General features: G+C 43.8%; 1 protein-coding gene across 1 annotated transcript in view; it reads right to left on the reverse strand.

The window, feature by feature from the left end:
- Positions 1 to 17647, reverse strand: part of CDC45 (cell division cycle 45) — a 753019-nt gene that overhangs the window by 199051 nt on the left and 536321 nt on the right. The window lies entirely within an intron of this gene.

Genomic DNA, 17647 nt, shown 5'->3' on the forward strand with positions numbered 1-17647 from the left:
ACATTTACCCACACTCAAGAAGCGGTCTCAAACATGCCTGGCAACGGACTTAACTGATCACACATTTTCATTTCTTACAGGGTGGAACCAAACTAATTCCCTTAAGGCTAAAACTATGCATAAAAGTGGCTTATTCGTGGTCATGTTGGTCATTTTTTCAGGGGTCAACTCAAAAGTCAGTCTCTTGGAAGACTACAAAAAATATTCAAAAGCAAAGTTCTCCAGTTCTGTTTAAGCTCGGGACTGGATATCTACCAGCAGCCCAAACGCATTAAAGCAGACGTGAAAAGAGTGGAGCCAGCTCCAAACAAAAAAAATATTTCATAATTAAATATCTAATGATCGCTTTTTCAAGTTATCAGGTTGCCGCGTCAATCTTGGGCTTTCAACGTTACAGCTCACGGCAGTGCTCCTGTGTAGCTAAAGTGGAGAAATCTCCTGCCAGGTCATATGTGTGGATCGAGTTTGTTGGCTGGTTCAGTATAAAGCGTTGCCTATGAGAAATCTTTCAAAGGCCCTGAAGCATAGGACTAAAGGCCTTGCTAGGATAGCTATGGGACTCACTAGGCCTCTGTCCGACTTAGACTTAGAACTAGGCTCAAAAAACAGTCTTGATCCTCTACTCCCACAAACTCATTCTTCCACTTCTATGCGGTACTCCCCTCACCACAGCACTACATAAGGTCAGACATACAACTCCTCTACTAACCCGAAACGTGTGTCACTGTTCTTGTTATTTCTTATTTCCAAGTTTTTTTGGGAGAAATTACCCTCTGTCCTCACTGCTGATGCCTTCTAATAACTAACCTCTCTTAAGACATACTCAGCTTTTCACTTATATTGTGAGCTGTGCGCACCTCCAACTATAGGATAATTTCTCACACCAACTTCCTCTACTAACCCATCGCCTCTTCACCCCCTGTTCACATTCTTCCTACTGTTCAGTCTATCGCCACCTACTCTTCTATGCCTCCTGGTAGTGGTATTCTTAAACCCCCCCACCCTCCTACCCAACTCTTTGTAACTTCGCTCACCACCTCCCTGTTCACCCTCCTCAGTATGAACGATCTACTCTCCTGACCTTTTCCTGGCCTCTTCTAGTCCCCTCCACCTTTGTTTCCATGGCCACTTACTTCCTCCTGCTTAACTCCCATTACCGCCTGAGGTACACCACTAAACCCAGTGAAGCCTTCTCAGCAACCCCCTGGCCCCCCCGCCACCCCAAGGTTTGCCAACCGGTTCTAGTTCCCCCGTATTATTGAGACTCCTGGGTCTGCTTACACCCCCTCACCAGCCTCCTGGGTCTGCTTAGTAAATTCCCCTCCTCACCCCCCCTCAAAGGGTTGCAAACCACCCCCTACCTGGGTCTAACTCTCCCCTTCCATATTCCGACTCCTTGGTTCGCTTACACCTCCCACAAACTCAAGCCACCCCAATGTCAGCCTACCCCAGCTACCGCTCCCCTCACCCAACCCTAAATTCCGAAGTCAACGGGGTCTGCTTACCCCTCCAAAATCTCCCCAGCCTCCAGGGTCTGCTTACCCAAGGACGCTAGGCAAATCCAATAAATGGGAATAGCAGAATGGAAAGCAGCTGCAGTGGCTTGTCCCCTTATAAAGAGTAAGCACACTTGTAGTGGACTTTTTTCTAAGTCAGGGCAATATTTAATGCAGGTCACTAGCCATCTAGAAAGCTCTTGCTCTCACCTTCAACGGGAACTGGGTCCAGTCCAGGTGCTTCCTTGGTGATGCGGATGCGGTCGAGAAGGCGATGCATGAACAAGTAGGGACGATCCCTGCCAGATGTCACTGTTTACTCTGGAGGCACAAAGTAAAAACCACTAGGGTGTCTGCGGGATCGCCACCAGGAAAGAGGTGACTAGCCAATGGCACAAAAACCCTCTGAAGGAGATGTAAGGAGATTTGCCATAGCAAATCTTCAAGATTAGGTAAATCCCAGGGAACTAAGTCCAAAAGATTCAGGATGGGACAGCGGAGCAGTAAAGGGGAAGGGGAATAGACACGGAGTAGAAAGGAGATTTTTTTTAAAAAAAAAAAAAAACAGAATCAGAAGGCAGAAGAACCAAGGCAGCAGGAAAACATAGGGACAGTGGAGTCTCTTGTCTCAACTGTGGGCTTGCGACGATGTGAGCAGTCCAGAGCAGACTGTATAAGCAACATCTCCAGAAGGGCCAGGCGGCATGAAAGGAAAAGACTTGAATGCTGCTCAACTGTCATATCTGGCCTCCATGTAGCATGCTTCCATCACTGCCTTAATGACCATCTTGAAGTGGGGGCATGACAGTAGCTTAGAAAAGGCTGGTCCTGGAGCCAAACCAAAGTGCAACAAACATGTGGTCCACTTTCCAGAAAAAAGGTAATTTCTTCTCTATGTGAGTGAGTACCCTCCCATCATATAGGGCAGGGGTCAGCAATCTTTGCTTTGCCAGATGTTTTGGACTACAACTCCCATCATCCCTAATCAACAGTCAATAGCCAAATATTATGGGAACTGTAGTCCAACACACATGGAGAGCCAACGGCTGCAGACCCCTGATCTAGGGTGTGCAAGGTGCACTCCAATGGAGATTAAAAATCTATGTTGGTAGCATTACTGGCGGGTTAAAATGAAACACATACTCTATTTGGGAGAGATGTGGATGATCAGTGGCTCTTTCAACAAGGCCTGAAGATTAAACACATTCAGCCAACAGATGTGATTCTAACAAAGCAGTCTTCCGTAATATATTGGCAGCCAAGCCTATGAACAGACTCAAAATGGAGGTTTTATCAGTTTAGATACTTTGGTGTGGAGTTCGAACAGTTGGACTGGTCCATGCACGTGCGGAGCAACCAGATTAAACAATTCAGGAATTGCCTGAAGTCGTACCAACCAGTCCCAGATCCTGAAACTGAAGGCCCTTGCTGATGTATGCTACGCTGGAATACCGGAGGAGGCCAAACGTTGAACACTTATTGCAAGACTAGGTCTTCCCACCAACCTCTTTGCACACCAAGCACTCCTAGTACAGTAAATTTACTATAAATTAGGGTAATTGTTACTGTTTATGGTATTCTAGGTACAGGGGAGAAACCAACAACCTTGGCATATAAGGGTGGGAATAAATGAGAACAAGTGAAAAGTTACCCATTTGGGGAACTCACGTCCCCTGCACACTATCTATGGCCTAAATAAGCCAAACTCTTAAGAGTCGTTAAGCATGGTACCAGAAGGTAGCCTACACAACTTACATGAATATTAAACATTGGTTTGTTGAAAACTGTACTAACAATACCAAAATTGATTCAAATGACCATTCAATAGTTCAAATAAACACATTTTATTATATACATAGTGCAAAGCGTTTCGAGTACAACTCTTCATCAGGGGCGGACAGATGCAATTTCAATCTACAAAAGATTGAAAATAAATCTAATGTTAATTTTGATACATTGTCAAGTATTTTCTACATAGCAAATCTAGTTCATGGATAATCAGCAGGTACAATTCTGACCATAGTGAGACTAACCAAATGCTTAGTCAGTTTGTAGGTGCAACATTATCTCAAGATTCCCTAATCACCCCAATGTTTATTATGATCGTTGATCATGGTCTGAAGATAATCAAGCATTCATGGGATTTGATGAATATTGTTCTAAAGAAAGATTGCGTTGTGGAATATGAAAAAAGGTTTATGCGGACCTTCACGTTTCTACACACAGTACTCAAAAGCCTGAAGGTTTTCATCATTTCCAGCTCAGAATTACCATAATGTCATTCCATCATGTGCAAAGCTCACTCTGATCTGTAAACAATATTTTGAATAACAGTGTCCATTTTCCTTGCCAACTCATATCTTTGACCTTGGGAGCACCTTTTAAGGATATTTACCCTTTCTTTCACAGATAGGCTGGGTACCAATAGGACCCACAACATTTTGCCAAACAATTCCTAATTTTCCAGAATGCTTTGAAAAACCGAAGTGGATGCAGTTGGTAAGATTCACTGAGCCTTTTTTAGGCTTACCATTAAAAATAGGAGTAAGCGACAATAATGGAGACTTCGGCATCTTAAAACCATTTCTTACGGTTTTTAATACAAGTCCCAACCTTAGTCTACTTACACTTTATGCGTCTTTAAACATTGTCCTGGCAACTATACTTATGTGACTTACCCCTACATTGACAGATTGATTGGGTACCAAGTGGACCCACATCATCTTGCTTAATAACTCCCACCATCCTGAATGATCTGAACATCGAATTGGATTCAGATGGTAAGAACCTCTGCCTTTTGACTTTTCATTGTAAAAATATGAGTTAGCATATGAGTTATTTGAGCAAGTAAAATGCTAAGTGATGAAAATCTTTTCCCATTAAACAAGTGAACAGAAGAAAGTCAGTGTGAAAGAAACCCCAAACAATCCCTATCCAAAGCAAAGAGAAGGGCAAAGGAAAAACTCAGCCTAAGGAAGAGAGACATTGTAGGAACTGTAGTCAAAAGCCAATAAAGGGGAGGCAGGAGGAAAAGGCTTCAGTAAGATAAAAAGTTAAAGACCTAATGAAGGTCAAAGAGTTCAAGAAAAGGCATGAAAGTAGAGAGATGAACAAGTTACTTACCAACTGTACTCCTCCCTCGTATTACTCATCTTAGAATCTTCAGCTCTGCTGCTTCGGGAAAATAAATTCCACACCAGGGGGGCGCTGTGCTCGAGGTCGCAGTGTTTATGTCCCTTGAGGGCTGCCGTCGAGCGTTGACATCATCCGCAGTATGAAGTGCTCAAGCTGCGCTCAGTGGCTTCAGTTCTGTTTTTTCAATATACTTAGCTGAGTAGTTGACCAGGGGTTCTTTAGACCTTAAGCTCTCAAGGAATTCGGAGTACAATTTACATAAACTGCATGGCGGGGTAGACTGGGAGGGTCGATAAGGAATACGTGGGAGGAACAGCCAATCGAAAAAACTTTACAGTTGGTAAGTAACTTTTCTTCGAATGGATTGTGTCCTCCGACATATTCCTCATCTTAGATAGGCTCCCAAAGCAGTATAAATTTGGAGGAGCGAGTACTAGATAATACTAATCATGGACCATGTGAAGAACAGCCTTAGCAAACAGACCTTGTGATGAGGTGGAATCTAGAGAATAGTGTTTCACGAAAGTGTGCATAGACCAGGTGGCCGCTGCACAAATATCTTGTACCGGGGCATCCCTCTGGAGAGCCGTGGAAGTTGCCATGCCCCTAGTTGAGTGAGACCTTAGCCCATCTTGAGGCTCGTTTCCAGCCAAACTGTAGCATTCAGAAATTGCCAAAATTATCCATCTGGATAAGGTCTGTTTAGTCACTTCTAGGCCCAATTTATCTCCAGTATATCCAACAAAAAGTTGGACACTTTGCTGAAATGTTGTCAATCTAGCTATATAAGAGCCCTTTTGGGGTCCAGTCTGTGTGGTCTTTTTTTCCTCCTTACTTGCATGAGGAGGTGGATAAAAAGAAGGCAGAGTGATTTTTTGTGACAGATGAGTCAGATTATTTTAGGTAAAAACAAGGGTTTGACTATGAAAAATGGTGTGAGGAGGCTTACAAGAGAGCCTGCAACTCACTCACCCTGCAGACTGATGTAATTGCCACTAGAAGGATTGTCTTTAAAGTAAGGAACATTAGCAGACAAGAGTGCAAGGGCTCAAAGGGAATACATGCAAGGAACTTTACAACTAAATTTTAAATCCAAAACGGCTACCTGAAATGGGACTGGATGGTACACATTAGTGAGACCTTTCAGGAACTGGATAATCGAAGGCATCTTTAAGTAAGACTTCTGATGAGCGCTTAAAAATAGACAGCGCTGCCAGATATCCTTTAATTGTGCCAACCTGAAGCCCCAGATTGGCCAAGTGTCAAAAGGAATGCAAGTACCATAGGTGTATTACAGAGAATGGATCCACGTTATCATCATTGTACGACTTAACTGAACTTGTTCCAACAACACTGGTACAAGGATTTTGTTGCTGGCCTTCTGGCCAAAGGCAATATCTGCATTACATCATCCCATTCCTTATATCTCAGCCTCTCAGAAACCATGCGTGAAGGCTGAGTGTCTTGACCTCTGGATGGAGAACCCGACCTTCCTCTTGCAAGGGAAGATCCTCTTTGTGGAAGACGTATTGGAGGGCAGATGGACGTGTCCAGAAGGTCCGGGTACCACGTCCTCCAGGCCCAATCCGGGGCAATTAGGATCATGGTTTTCCTGAACTTTCTCAACCTCCCGATTACATGAGGAATCACAGTGGAAATTCCCAGTCCACTACGAACGTGTCCACTAGAGCTCATGGAGGAAATTCCCTTGAGCAGTACAGTTCGCACTTCCTGTTGACAAAGGTCACGAACAGATCCACTTGAGGGGGTTCTCCAAAGGTCAAAGATCTCTTGAAGGACTTCCTGAGCTAGTTCCCACTCATGAGAAACTGCTCTGCCTGCTCAGAACGTCTGCCGCCTTGTTCTGCTCTCTGGCTAGGTGAACTGCTGACAGATTCCTTCTTGAAATGCCCATAACCAGAGCTGCATTGCTTCTCTGCATAGTGGTAGTGACCCTACGCCTCCTCTCTTGTTGAGGTAGTAGATGGCCACTGCGTTGTCCGTCATTATCAGGACGTTCTTTCCCCATAGAGGGCAGAAAGGCCTTCAGCGCTAGTCTGATTGCCCTAAGCTCCAAAAGGTTGATGTGTAGTTTGGACTCCGATGGAGACCAACAACCACTGATGGTCAGATCATTGGTGTGGGCTCCCCAGACCGTGAGTGAGGCGTCCGTCACTACTGTAATCTGGTTGCCACAAAAGATTATCTCTTGAGGATATTTTCCTTGCAAGCCCACCCTAGAAGATCTTGAGCCACTCTGGCCTGGAACTTGCAAAAGATCTGACATATCCCCCGAAAATTGGGACCATTGAGTCCTGAGAGCCCATTGAAGGGATCTCATTCTCAATCTGGCACCAGAAAAATGCATGATGCCATGAGACCGAGCAACCGGTAGATGCTGGACATTCTGGAACTTTGTTACCATCTGCAGAATGTGATGAGCTCTCACCTCGGGAGGCGCTGCTTTGCCAGAGGAAGTATCCAGGACTGCGCCGATGAATTGGAATGCTATCATGTTTGACTTCTTGTAATTGAGGGAGAAGGCCAGTCTGTGTAGGAAGTGGCAGGTTATGTTCAGATGTTCCTGGGCTTGTTCGGGTGAACGTACCCCGAATAACCAATCGTCCAGGTAAAGATGGACATGATTTCCCACCTCTCCTGAGACTCACTGCCACTACCGCCATCAGCTTGGTGAAAACCCTTGGGCGGAGGTCAACCCGAATGGCAGAATTCGAAAATGATATTGCGAATTGCCAATCGCGAACCTCAGGTACTTCCTGTGCTTGAGATGGATCGGCACATGAAAGTAAGCATCCTGAAGGTCCAATGATACCAACCAGTCTTGGAGTTGGAGAGCCTTAAGGATCTGAGACAGGGTTACCATCTTGAACTTGTCCTTCCTGAGGAACTTGTTCAAGCTTCTTAAGTCGAAGATGTGTCTCAATCCTCACTCCTTTTTGGGTTGAGAAAGTATGGGGAATACCAATCCTTGTTCCTCTCTGCTACAGGTACATGTTCTATTGCACCTTTTTCTAGCAGGGTTACAATTTCCTGCAATAGGAGTAGCTCTGGGATGTTGACAGTTGTATCACGGTGGATGATCCCGAGGCCTTTTTTGAAAGGGAAGGCAGTAACACTGGGCTACCGTCTCCAGTGCGCAAACATCTCGGTAATGCCCAGCCATTCGTTCAGATGCCGAGAGATCCTGCCTCCCAACGGGGTCTTGTAGGTCAAGGCCTCAGAGTGGCTTTGCGGCAGCTTTAGCAGTGGCTGAGGGGACAGATGCCGCACCTGCGGCTTATCTAGCACCTTTTCCTCATCCACCACGAGGAAATGTCCTTTGTCCTCCGACTGGCCTGTCCTCTTCCTCTGCCTCATGAGGAATAAAAACGAAAAAAAGACGACCACTCCAGGAAGATGACCCTGACTAGGTGTGTTGCTGAGGTTGTTGTATGGAGGCGCTAAGTGACTTAGCCGATGCCTTAGAGGTCTGCAGCTTCTCCAAACTTTCATGTGCCTTGCTGCCGAACAACCTCGAGCCGTCCAACGGCATATTGAGAAGTCTGTCCTGCAAATCCGGTGCAAAGCCAGACTTTCGCAGCCATGCATGCCGTCAGCAGTGTCCATTCCTGATTGAAGGCATTCCCTCATAGCCTCCTTTCCATCTTTCACAATCACAAGGAAACCGTCCCGCTCCTCGCCCTCAGGAATATGTTCAGCCGCTGCAGTAATACATGGTTGCAAGTCATGTTGACTTTAAGGCCATGCTGCCCTAAGATAAAATCTTGCAAGACCAGGCATCCATTTATTAAATAGTCCCTATCTGGGGTTATTGAAGGGTATGCAGATTGTCTAGTGGAAGTGGCTGCCTTGACTACTAAACTCTCAGGAGTAGGATATTTAGCCAAGTATTCAGGGTCAGAAGAGGGTCTGTATTTTCCTGCACATTTTTTATTTACAGCTGGTCCAGAATCTGGGGTCTCCCATGCAGCCATAACCTTTTTCTGGAGGGCAGTGTGAAAAGGAAGGACATGATCCTTTTGAAGACCTCCACTGAGAATGTCTGTCATGTCGTCCTGCTCATAAGTGGGGGAATTTCTAGTCCACCCCATTAATTCTACCACCCTATTCATAAGATTCCTATATCCCAAGTCTGCAGGGTCAGCAGGGTCGGGTTTATCAAAATCCAATTCAGGAGACGTATCTAGACCACTAGCTGTTTGCAGACATTCATAGAGGTCAGCCATTTTGGAGTGAGGATCAATTAGTTCCTCAGGAACCTCCCTTGTACCATATTGTACCCCAGTAGAGGAAATATCCTCTTCAGAAGATTGTTCTTCGTGAATAGAAGCCATAGACTTTAAGAAGTCTTCTCTAGATCAGGGTGAAAAATATTACCCGTGGCTTGTGAAGGGATAGGTCTTGACCTCGACAAAGGCATCGGAAAAGTCAGTCGCTGACGCAGGCTTTGACGCGGTCGAAGGAGTTTTAGATGCAAGTGCCGTCGAGGTAGCCGTTGACGCTGTCCTCAACACTGGTGTTGAGTAGTTCTTCGACAGATGCGTCAAGGAGACACAGACTTCGATGGCGGTTTGGTACCAGATGCCATTTTGTCTGATGTTGTGCCCGATTTATACGCCAGTGCTTTGCTCTTCTTATGAAGTGTCAGAGGTTTCTCTCGACGATTTTTCACCGGATTTACAGCGTCTAGTCTCTGACCTCCCTGTCACTCTTCGAATGAGCTTGGGCATGGGCCTTCATGCGATTTCTTCGAGGGGGGTCTGGGCCGCGTTCTCAAAGATTCGCATCATCGAGGCTCTGAAGGCCTCCCATTTCTTAGGGGAATCGTGCTTTGAGGGACATTCAATAACCCCAGTATCAGATGACAATGACGAAGAAGGGGGAGATCGGAGTCGCCTCTTAGCCTTTTTTGAAGAAGAGGACTAAGATTTACGAGTCCAACTCCTCGACCTAGATTTCTTCAATTTACTGCAGGATTTACATGACTCAACTGAGTCTTTTTTTTCTCGAAGCAGACTTCGAAGATTCCTCCCCCACCACCAATTTACCTCTTCGTTCCACAAGAGCTTTGTTTATCTTTTTCCGAAGCAGCAAAGCTGAAGATACGAATATCTAAGATGAGGAATACGTGGGAGGACACAATCCATTCAAAGTGCTGCATTCTTGAAGGTTGAAGATTGTCAGCGAAGGGTGTTTCGCTGTTTGCAATTGAGGGGTTTTGGGCCCGCCTGAGTAAAATATAATTGAACTATAAAGAGAAACCCTTTCTGGTCAGAGTGGTCACACACAGGGGTGCCAATACTGCGTGGTTTTGAAGGTCTCCGGCAAAATGCTGCTGGTGAACATTTGAACCCTGCTGTTGGAGTAGTCACGTCTGGGGGGTTATTGTACCAATCGGTTGCAAAGGTCTGTAACAGGGGAAAAGTATCAAGTATAAAGGTTGGGGAAGGAAGGGAGATTTACCCGACATCCACGAGGTGGAGACGACTCAAAGAAGAGAAGCACACATGGATGTGTTTGTTTTTGGACACTTTGAATAAAGTAAAAGGTTGGGTCAGAGGGGCATGAGCAAATGAGAAAAAGTATATTTTGTTAAAAGTTGCGAGTTTGAGAAACGTCCCATCGGGCAAGGCAAGTCCAACTGAAGATAAGTGAAATTACCATTGCTAAGTTTTGAACTGTTAAGCCGCAGAAGACGAGGAAGCGTATGGAAGTCAGGAGTAACTAGAGCACTGTGCATTCTACCCACCTTGATGAACATTGTTAATACCCCAGTGACTTTAACTTGGGGAGTGGAGGGCCACTTCCTTAGCCATTCTGACATTAATTTTGAATACCCTCTTGTTTTACCTACATGTGCCTGCACATAGTTATTGTTAGTGTGATGGCAAGTAAAGGTTTATGACAAACTTATTTTATTTTGACTAGACCGACTTGGGCTTACTTGGTTAATGGTCGAGACTACTCTCATTCTAAAGTTAGGGGCAGTTAGGAATTCTCCCAACCTGAACAAATACAAAAAGGTTTTGAAACTTGCATCAATTGTGTGTCTGCTGTTGATACCATTTCTTCCGTACAAGTGTGGAGGGGGCGATTAGCTCCCCACCATGTTAGGGATGTGTCTGTTTATTTATAAGAATGGCTTTGATTGCTGGTGTGTTGAAAGGTTTGCCCTTTAACAGGCTGTCTTTGGACCACCATTGCAGCAATTGAACTAGATGTTGCGAAACCACCACACACTTTTTTTGGTTGTTTAGCGTTGCTCATCGACTGCTTCCTCAATAAGCATATTGATTAGTGCCGCCTAAGTCTTGGGCTTAAACCCTGAGTCACAGAGCCACGAGTCTCTTGAGAAGTGTACCTTCAGAAATTACTCTCCCTGAGGTGCCGGCTGAGTTCAGGACATTCTTAAGGATGGTTTGCACTACCCGTTTGCCCTCGCAAGAGATATTCAGCAGATGCAACTTTGCTGGTTCTGGCACAGAGTGCAGCATCTTTTGGCACATCCATTAGTACATACATGGGTGTTAGTATAGCATAGCTTGCGAACAGAGTTGTTGTGTTCGCAATTATGGTGATTTATGCCCCTGAGGTGGTGATGTACTTTCCTATAGTGTATAGGCGTTTGCACTCATTGTTAGGGGTGCTTCCAAGGTAGAGAGTGGAACACCAGCTCTCTTTCGGGTGGTAGTGACTACAAGGAAGTCTGGTTTCACATGTCCCCTGATGTATAGGGGAATTTAAACTAACCGTTATGAAGGTTAAAAAACACATGTTGAGCCTCTTGGATTCTGGTGTCAAATAGGAGTTCAAAGAACTCTTCAAGGTCTTAAAAACTTGAAGATCCATGTCCCAGTTTACTGGATGGCTCAAAGATCTAGCATGGTGCTTATCAATTCAAGAAGTCTTGATGGGGAAGCTAAACAGGATTAAGCAGACGATTGAGGACAAAAAAACATTGGGCCTATCAGAACCGATGTTAAATAGTCCAACACAGAAGCAGTCGGAGTTTGTTACATTTTCAGCCTGTAATGGAAGCCGAGATGCTGGGTATCATCGGCAAACCCAAACCAACAAATTGTAAATGGGACACCTGGCCTGCAAGTACCATCAATGCATGCACTCCCGTCCCGATGGGGATCTTGGCTAAATTTGTCAATGCTTCCTTAGTGGAAAGCCATGTCCCTAATGAAAGAGTGCCTGGATACTCCCTTGGTTAGAAATCCTTGCCTCCGTCCCTTGGAGCAGACTAATTAATTACAGGCCCATCACCAACATTCCCTTTTTATTACAAATTGTAGACTGTGGGGCTTATTTACAGATTTTAAAACATCTTAATAATAATATTTTAAACAAAAGGCAGTTGATTTTAAGCAGGGGCATGGCACTGAATCTGCACTGCTGGATTTGAAGTTGAGACTTTTACATGTAATTGATAAGGGACATGCAGAGCTTCTTATGTAGTTGGGTCTATCTGCAGCTTTCGACCTTGTGTACCATCCACTGCTTATCACCAATTTGAAATAAGTTGCCGTTGCAGCAGAGTGGAAATAGTCTTTTCTCAGCAACAGACTTTGTAGGGTGTGTAGTAAGGTAGCTGAGGCAGTATCCGCACGGTTACAGCTTGGAGTTCACCAAGGCGCATGCCTCTCGCCCTCCTTTTACTACATATTTACAGTCCCCCTTTTTAATGTTTTGGAGGAGAACGGCATTGGGTTCACAAACCATGCTGAAGCCACCCAATGTGTCGTCATCCCTTTAACTGGCAATTATGAGGAGGACCTAAACAGGTTAATTAGGTCCATTATATAATTCAGGTCTGGATGGTCGAAAATGGCCCTGCATTGAATAAAGAAAAAAAAGGAATTAATGGTCGTAGGATCATCAAATAAAATCCTAAAGTTAGAAGATTACAGGAAATTTCAGGTGGTCGATTGCGAGATGGTAAAGCAGGTAAAAACATTGGGGATCCAACTAGACCAAAATCGGAATATGAACGCCCAAGTTAACAGCCTGGTTGCCTCTTCTGCCCATTACATTAAGCTGCTAGCCCAAATACATCCTTATATCTCCAAGGCCAACTGTGAGACAGTGGCGAGAGCTATTTTTGGGTCCAAAATTTACTACTGCAGCAGTCTTTTTAGTAAGTATTACTAAGGCAGAATGCAATAGATTACAAGTGATACGGGATAGTGCTGTAAGGGTTATTGCTGGCCTATGGGAGAGATTGTGTGACTAAAGCAAGACGTGTACTCCACTGGCTACCAATCGAGGCCAGGATTGACTTTTGTCTGCTTGTTATCACTCAAATGCCTAGCTGGCACGAGCCCAGTGTACCTGTCTGAGGCACTATCCAACAAAGCCAACATAACTCTTAGATCCAAAAATATGAATCAGTTAAAGGAGCCTACATGTGCTCTCACACAGGTCAAGAAGGGAGGAAGACCAAAGAACAACATGGCCAAGGAACAAAGTGAAAACTTTGTGGCACAGCCATCTTCGGGTACTAGACACCTTTAGCAGCAATTTGCTGTAAATGCAAAAGTGAACAATTAAAATCACATAATTGTTAAAAACACAGGTGCCACCAGCTTGTCTTCGGCACACTGTCAAAGTAGGTGAACAGAAGGGCAGGACTAACCAGGGGTTTATTTGGAGGTAGAACATTTATTTTCACATATAAAAAAAGAAAACTAATTCAATTTCATCAAATTGAACAGGCTAATCTACAAGCCAGAAGCCGCTAATACATACAAAAAGCTGTGCAAATTCGCACGAACAGATGACCCACTCCATACATAGCACATACTTCATTCAAACCAATCAAAAATAAAGAGATTCAACAATATTGACTTGTTCTAACAAGACCTAGACAATGTTCACAGGTCCATAAATCCAAAAGGGGGCAATTTAAGAAACAGGATAGTATCTCATAAATCCATGCAACCATGCATGGAGTCCACAACCCCACAAAAATTGATGGCCAAAATTGATGGCCCAATGACTGTTCATAGGCTTCCAAAACCCAACCTGTTTCAATGTCTTATATGATTGATGTCTTCCTCAGGGGATGAATGCTGCAAAAAAATACAAATACATAAACCTTACATCTAGCCACCAGCTGGCAAAAACCAAAATGCATACAAATGATTCAACCAAGCCCTCCAATTTTAGAGCCTACAATAAACGCAACAAGGGGCTGGAGAGTTAATCCACCTGCCTGACGGCTCCCCCAGTCGGTGCAAATGCAACAGCCAAAAAGAGAGTGGCCCTGCCCTCACAGAGTAGGTGGAGACAAAGTATATGGAAAAGTTAATAAAAACCATAACCATTAAGAATGCAATTGAGGTGTTACTAATTATTGAAAATGAGAAGTTCACAAAATAAGGCGCTTGCAATAGTGCCCACCAGGACTAGCGTGGTGTGCCGCCATATCTAATGGGAATACAAACATTTCCAGAACATTGGAATCATGTGCGGCATATAAATAATTAATGAGAAAAAATGCATCAATTGCATTGAGAATGCAATTAAGTTGTTAGAAGCGCCAGCCATTCCCATTAAAATAAACTACCATACCTAATATGACCAGGAAAGCTTGCATAATTAAGGGAATGATTAACTGCATGAAGATAATTCCAAATTTTGTATGGTATTCACTAAAAAAAGACAGATAAAACGAAGTTGTTTTATGTAAGCTTTTCTTGTATGGAGTGTAATACTCACTAGCAAAAGTGTGTACACACACACCAATTGCAATACCAGTACCGCATCATTAGATCCTCTGGCCACAGGCCAGAAAATTGCCCAGCAAGCTAAGTCAAATGTAAAAGAAATGCACATACTGAGTAAATGGACAGAAGACTAGTCCATTAGTGGTACTCAAAACCACTAAAACGTTGTCAAACTGACCTGATGAAGCATCTGTTAGAGGACATCGCAACCAACTCCGTACGTGCACACCAGCCGAGAAAGTCCGTGCTCAATTAGAGCTGCAGAGCCAAACAGAGGCTCATAACATCACATGCTAGGTCAAATGATCAAGTAAACTTTAAGCAGTGAGCTGACCCCAAATAAGGCAGCCCTCTTAAGTTAGTAAAAGAAGAACGCATTGAAATTGCTAGGCAGATGTGCATTTGGCAAGGGATACTGGGATAAATAATTGTGAATTCTGTAACCATAGAATATTATAGCCAATTAAGATGAATAGTAATGGGCCAGATTGTGCCAAAATAAATTGGCAAATAAGTACATTTGAACAAAATAGTACAGATATGCTCATACAGTGTACAGGCGAGCGTGGCAAAAGTAACAAGTGCAGTGCTGGACAGTATTGTTAACCTTCCAATTGATTTAAACCAGTTGCTATAGTTTTCAAATTAAAAATCCATAGTTCTACCTTATATTCGAGTTGTTTTTCAATGCTGGTCATATTTCTGCCAGTAGCTTTGGCCACACATAACCACAGCAAGTCATAAGCTGAGTGGAGCGCCAGCAGTGCAGTTAAACACCTTGTCCGTATCCTTGAATGATGTTCATGGATGCGGAGGGACACTGGACGACTTGTCTTACCAATATACATTTTTTCACATGGACAGATGATTGCCTAAATGACATTGGCACTCCTGCATGTCATAAATGAGTGAACGGTCCACATTTTACCAGTGTCTTCGAATGATAAAGTATTTTTTGAAAATGTGCAGGCAGTACCAGGATAACAACCTAAGACTGGGTTATTCCTTAAATCCATGATATTAGGCTTAACAGATGCATTATTGCAGGCCCTCACCAATTTATGTTGCAAACTTTTTGCTTTTTTAAAAGCAAAAAGTAGTTTATTCATTGGGATAGGTAAAGTGCTCCACATGCGCCAATTCTGAAGAATGTAACCCCGAATGGCTTTGGCTTTAGAACGGAAAGTCTGTTTGTGGGCAAGGGTTATCGGCAGACAGTAACAAATCTCTGCATAGCATGCTCTTGCGACACTGTTGAACCAGTCTCAGTGTTGCCTTGGAAAAAAAACAGTCTCCCTTCCAATTAACCTGACTGTCTATTGAACCAAGAAATATCAGTGCAGTTACGTATTAGTCTCAAGAAAATCCCATATGGTAACTGGTTGATGAAGATGGAGTATGTTGGCTTGTGAAGTGCAGGTTGGTATTCCTCTCAGGGGCCTTCCTAAACATCTCAATTTTTAAGCTGGCCTTCATGATTTGTGTGTAGATCTAAAAAAGATATAGTAGAGGAATCTGCGTTTCACAGGTGAAATGTAGATCAGGGCCAACTGATTGAGCCAATCCACAAATTGGGCTAACTGGATAACACCGTCATTCCAAATACTCAAAATATCATTGATGTATCAGCAATATAACTCCATTGACCGAAAAAATGGATTGTCATTAGTCTGAACAAATCGCTCTTCAAATAGTGCCATATGCAAAATGCCTATTTAGGCGCAAACATGCAGCCTATGGCCATGCCTTAAGCTTGCAGAAAGAATTTTGAACATGAAAATACTATTTTGTAAGACATTGCCTACATATTTAAGCAATACATCAGTTGTAACTTCAAAATATGTTAGTCGTCCGTCAAGCATGATCTCCAAGCTTCCAGGTGCTTTGAACTGGGTGATGTTGGTATACAAAGCTTTGATATCCAATGCCACCAGTATTTGTCAGGACGGATTATATTCCATACCTTTTACCACATTTCTGGTACATTTCAAAAAGGTTGTGTCGCTGATGCCAAAGATTTTAATAAAAAAATCCACATTTGGAGTGGCTCCAGAAGGGAGCCACACCCAGATTTAATGGGGCGACCAGGAGGGTTGACTATGTTCTTGTGAATTTTACGCAAGATGTAAAGCAGAGGAACACGTTCCTCTGAATGGTTCAAAAATGCATATTCTTTTATGGACAGAATGCCTGCATCCCTTCCTTTATCAGATAGAAAATTTATGTCAGATTTGATCTTCAGAGTTGGATTCTTGTAGGGATACGGAATGGAAAGGAGACGGTATGCTTCCTGGTCATATTTGTTGCTAGTCCAGATAACAATGTCCCCTCCCTTATCCGCTACCTTAATCACAATACTCGTGTCAACTCAGAGGGAATAAATAGCTTGAAATTCAGGCAGGGACATATTGGGTGACCGACTACTGCATTTGGTCGCCAGAATGCGCTGGACATCAGAGTACCAATTTACCAAAGGTAAGGATCTCTGTTGGCATATCAACATTGGATGGCATGAAAGTGAGACTGCAGTCTAAGCCCTGTGTGATCTTTTACTTGTTCATTGGTCGAATTATCAAAAAAGGTTTGTAGCCTAACCTCCCTCAGGAATTATTTAATTTTCGTGGTTAATAACATGGCACTAGGGATCTGCATAGGGAACGAAACTAAGGCCACAATGTAGAACAGAGCCCTAAATCACTCTGGACATTGTCAAAGTTACTGAAAAGCCAATATGGGATACATTACTCACGGTAATCCTATTTCTGAAGCTTGTATCTGCTTAGATTCACATGCTGTGCATAGGCCGACATCTAGTGGAAGCTGCAGAGTATTACAGTTTGTTTTTCGAAACTCGAAAATGGCCGTCAAACCAGGGCGTACCAGTAATACTATCCCTAGTGTGACGTCCCCTGCACCATGATCCCTCACGACTGTAGGACCCTCAGATTGTATTTTTTCTGACATGAGGTAGCATGAGGAGTAGGGCGAGTACAGAGTATCCAAGCAGATGAGACTACAAGCATCCATGCGCCTTCTCTCAGTGGGGAGGAAGGGTGGGCGCATGTGATTCTAAGCAGATACAAGCCTCAGAAATACGATTACGGTGAGTAATGTATCCCTGCTGAAGCTTGTGGAATCTGCATAGATCACATGCCGTGCATAGATTAGCAAGCAGTGGAAGGAGGTGGGATGTGAGAAGGTTCATGAACGAACAAATGTCTTAGAACCACTTGTCCCTCTGTAGTATCTGTCTTGGAATGA

This window comes from Ambystoma mexicanum, chromosome 10 (genome assembly GCF_040938575.1).
Source record: "Ambystoma mexicanum isolate Mex_15411 chromosome 10, UKY_AmexF1_1, whole genome shotgun sequence".
Taxonomy (NCBI): Eukaryota; Metazoa; Chordata; class Amphibia; order Caudata; family Ambystomatidae; genus Ambystoma; species Ambystoma mexicanum.